Here is a 5,279-nt window from a genome sequence, read left to right as displayed (position 1 = left end):
AATTCCAAAACTAATAAAATTCCTGAACAGTTTATAATATTAACGAATTTGAAAATTCCCAAATAATAAAAATCCCCAAATAAAATTGTTTCTTAATCAGTAATAATTATTTATAAAAAATACGATAATAAGATATTGTTATCAAATAAATTTTTGTTTAATATTTAAAGTGTTAAAAATTGCTTGAATTTAAAATTAAAATTATAAAAAAAATTTTACCGATAAATTCATATACAAAAACATGTGTTTTTTAATTAACAATTCGATTTTTCGGAAGAACTTTTGTGATTTAAAAAATACTATATACATTTTAAACGAAAATATCTTATCCAGAAATATATTTTGTTTTAATTATTGTTATTTTAAATTTAAACAATAATGTTTAAACACTTCAAACATTTAAAAAGTTGTTTTTTTGGTATAAATTTTTTTATTATTTCAATTTAAAAAAATAATTTGTCAAAGAACAATGTTTTCCATACTTGTTTACCTCGAAAGTCTTTTTATAATACTTTTTTAAAAATTGAAAATATGATTTTTCGTGAAAATTTTTTTTATAATTAAAAAAAAGACTGTAACGAAAACCTGGATCAAGCTTTAGATCTGAAAAAATTCAGCGATACATACATTCAAACTTTTCTAACCTCAAAAAATCTTTCTACTGCTTTACCGTCATATTTTACGAATAATTAGAAAACAAGAATTCGACTTCGTAGTACGATGAGGGCAGCACCTCGATAGGCCAGAAAATGTGATGTCCTATATATATAATTCCCCACTCCGACGCCCCGTACCGCATCTAGGTTTATAATATCTTTGCTCAAATTCACTGTAGCCAAAGATATTAGGTCCTAGATACGGCATGGGCATGAACATAGGAAACACGGGACTAGGCATGCCATCCTAATCTGGGCGAGCGGGGTTAAATCCACGGGGGGGGGGATTCCATGAGTGGGGAGAGCCGCCGTCTTACGATGTGCCATTTGATTATGCGCACGAGCATTTTTGCCGACTAACTGTGCATGAAAATATAAACATGTGGGCGCTGCCATGTTTGTCGCGGGACAACAAATCATTGCACCCTCATTGCATCACCCCCGCAATGGAATGTCTAGTCTCTTGTTTCCTATGTCATTGGGCATGAGTCAGTGGTGGGGACGGCCGATATATATATATCTAACTACATTTTCGACTATATCGAGGTGCTCTCTTCAACTTTTAATCGTTTTTATGGCAACCGCGTCCACCCAGCACGTCAGCGGGCGGGGTGAGCCGAGGCACACACCGAAAGTTGTTGAATTCCAAACCGAACGTGATTTTCTGTTTCTCGTTCTCGCGTTCGCCTTCGCCATTACTACAGCAATCTTTGCTATAGTTGAGTCCGTTGGCTTGTTCTGTACGGCCTGTACGCTAAAAATGTTACGGACACTGAATTACCTAATTAAATTCAAATTAAAGAGAGTTTAAAAATATTCTCTTTATTATTATTTTAAATTTTCGAGACAATAAATAAATTAAAAAAAATTGTTTTCCTACTTTAGAATTTTAGTGAAATTACTAAAATTATTTTTAAAAACTAAACTTAAAATTTAAATGAAATTAAGATAAATTAGAAAATTAAATAAAATTTAGTTGAATTTAAAATTTGAATAAAATTTAGCTAAATTCAATATTTAAATGAAATTTAGGTGAATTTAAGAATTAAATAAAGTTTAGATCAATTAATTTCTCGCCTGGTTTCTTTTCAAAGAGAAATTTTCTAGATACTAAGTAAATAAGTTTTAAAACAATTCTATTCGTAGTAGAATTTAATTGAATTTAAGTACATTTCAGTTAAAAATGTAGATGTTGAATGGTGTTAAATTTAAGTACAATTTAGTTCAATAAAAATGAAACTGTCGTTAAATTTTAAATTTGATTGAATTGAATACATATATATGTGGGTTGTTTCTTGGCTTCAACAATGGAGAGCATTCAAATAAGCTGGAGAAATTTTAAAAAATTCCTTTATTTTTATAATAATTAGTTTAATTCAACAAAAAAACTCAGGAAAGTAATTAGGAATCATAGTTCTAAAGTTTTTGGTTTGAAACTTTTCAGAAGTCGACAATGTCAAAATATAAAAGGAAGCGTTTAAACTTCAGCATAACTATTTTGCATGGAAATACTTTATTATCCCACAATTTTATTTCAAATTAGAAGTATGTTAGCAATTAAATAATTATTCAATTCAAAATTATTCAGTTTCGAAGATTAGATTATAACTTCAAAGCCTTTGAAATTAAAAGGTTTTAAATGAGAGAAATTTGAAATGAAAACAATTAAAATTACAGTGTAATAATTTTCTTTTAGAAGCGTAAAAGTAAAATAATAATTATTAAAAGAAACTAGTTTATAAATTTAAAATTCAAAATCTCAGTATTTGTGAAATTTTGAATATTCTTCGAGTATAACCTGTCAATTCAAATTATTTAATTTTAAACGTTTTAAATAAAATGACTTATGAATCGGCAATACATTTTTTTCAGCTTTAGGATATAATTAATTTAAAGCTGCAATAAGTAGATTATTCGATGTCAAACCTCGTGAAAAATTGGAATAAATGTAAAGCCTTTGAAATCGAAAACTTTTTATAAGGAGAGGAATTTTAAATTAAAAGGTTTTAATATATTTTCAATTTAAAACATTCAAATTGAGTAATTTTATAAACAAAAATTTTAAGAATTGTATTATTTGAAATTTTTTATTAGAGTTGATAAATTAAAAATTCAATTATTAATATTTTTCAAATTTTGAATATGCCTCAAGTGTAATCTGATAAATTCAAATTATTTAATTTTGAACGTTTTGAATTGAAAATTGAAATGCAGAATTCAAATATTTGTATTTGGGTATTATCAAAATTTGAAGGCCATTAATTTAAGCTTAATCAAGTTAGAAGGCTTACAGGTTGTCAATTTTACGATATTTTAAACCCTTATACTCAAAACCAAATTAAATTTCAATGTTAAAATATTAAATTGTTTATGATTTGATTCTTAAATTCAGAATTTTTTCTATGCTTTACATTTTTAATTTTACACTTTCAAACCTTTTTTTTTTAAATTTGAATCATCGAGAAAAAATATTACATTTTAGTAGACACGACTTTTTACACGTAAAAAAATTAATTTAGGAAATACTACGTGCACCAAGGTGAACAATCCATCAAGAGGGAAAAATGGGTTAAGCCAAATCTGCTGTTTGCGGGAAGAAACTCACTAGCTTCGTTTTGACGTGAGTCTTCTTTACGTATACGCTGCAACGCGAAAATGACCCTTACGTCAAAGTTTAGAGAGTAATTTTTTTCTCCAAGACGGCAGAAATAATCACGGCTTATTACATTAAAAAAAATTATTTGATAACAAAATTTCGTCACTTATTTATTACATGAAAAGATTTCTTCTTGTTTACAAGATTTAAGAAGTAAGAAAAAAATCTTGATTGGAATATATTGATTTTTGAAGAACACGAAGCTTTAAGCATTATAACGCTAAGCGTAAATAATTTTAAAATATCTTCCTTTTTAATTTAATAAACTCAATATTAAAATAGAAGTTTTAATATTGTCAGAAATAAATATTAACTTTAACTTCAAGTACCTAGATGACAGTTTTGACTTGTCATGTTCATTGTAATTTTTACATTATGTCTAATTGTCTACTGTACTATGAATTGCAGTTAGAAGAAAGTTGTGAATAATACAATAGAGCGGAATTAAACTTCGGTTTTCAACCAAGATTTTTAAAAAGGAGTATACAATTTTTGAAAAAGTAAGTCTAACAAAAAAGTGCCAGATCATGTATTTTTTGGTTCGATTCATAATTTTATTCAAATATGAAATTCCTTCCAAATTTCTTTTTAATTATGCAAGAAATAAACATTGTTAATATCTTTTGAAAATAAAAAGTGGGGTTTTTTGCATGACTGTTGTTATTTTTCTTTAAAAAACCTTTTTTGTTAATGAGGTAATTAATTTATAATGCATAAGCCTTTAAAATTTTAACAAAAAGTAACTGAAAGTTGATTAAATATTGAAATTATTAGAAAATAAAATTATTTACGAACAAATTTAAAAAAGCAAGTTTTTTATTAAAGGAAAGAATTTAAAATAATTATTTTCGCAAAATCAAAAATTTTTAATGGATTTAAATATGCAAACAGTTGAACAAGTAAATGCAAACAAAAGCTTAATCGACCAGCTGGAAAGTGTAGTTTTCTATACATGACCGGTGGAGAACATTTTAAAGTTTCAACTTATTTTTCTTAATAAATACAAAATAAAGAAATAAAGGACATAATTAAAGGAAACTAAATGAAAAACTAAGGAAACTTACATATTTATTAAAAATAAAATAAAAACGGCGTCAAATTCTTTTTAAAAATATAGACTATTAAAGTACATAATAGTTCTGTGAATTTATAGCATGGGTTTATATTATTTATCATGATTGCGGTTTAAAAAATGTAATTAGCTCAGATATTAAAGCAACAAAAAACGAAAATTATGGCAATTTTTACGTCAAGTTTTAGTATTAAATGCTAATAAACAAAATTAAGCAAACTACATTTTTTCTTAAAGTTATACTTCTGGAGCAGGGAAAATGACATTTTGTAAGATTGAGTTGCTTCTTATTTCAATTTAAAAATGGTTCATATTTATAACATGGTCTTAGCTAAACTGTAGAAGCAAGCCGTAATTTCTTTTGACTTTCGAAAATGCTTCTTACACTTTACAGCTGTTAAACTACTCATATACCACTAAATTCAAAAATATTTCAAAAATAAAACATTTCAGAAGACATTTGCCTAGGTCTATAAGAAAATTTAAAGAAAAAAATTGTTTATAAGTTCTTATAAGAAAATTTCTTTTCAGAATTTTTATTTCTTTAACCAGAAAAAAATAGTAAGGACATATTCAACCACAATTCTGGTTGATTAAACCAGACAGATTTTTTTAGTTTATTTAAATTTAAATAAAATTTAACTGTATCTTCAAATTCACTTTTCTACTAATTTCCAAAAAAATGATAACTTAAATAAAAAATAAACTTTTTAATTCAAATTTGTTATTACTATTTTATACTAACATCTTTGCTACATTTTGGGCATAATTTTTATTTCAAAAAGTCTTTAGGGTTTTCGAATTCCTTCAAGACCTTTTCTACTCAATTAAAATTATTTTTCCATTCACTTATAAAGTAAAATTAGATTATTACCATTTTGGATTTCAAATGCAC

The sequence above is a fragment of the Belonocnema kinseyi genome, chromosome 7 (assembly GCF_010883055.1).
Source record: "Belonocnema kinseyi isolate 2016_QV_RU_SX_M_011 chromosome 7, B_treatae_v1, whole genome shotgun sequence".
Taxonomy (NCBI): domain Eukaryota; kingdom Metazoa; phylum Arthropoda; class Insecta; order Hymenoptera; family Cynipidae; genus Belonocnema; species Belonocnema kinseyi.
The sequence above is the reverse complement of the archived record's forward strand: the minus strand, read 5'-3'. Positions refer to the sequence as shown.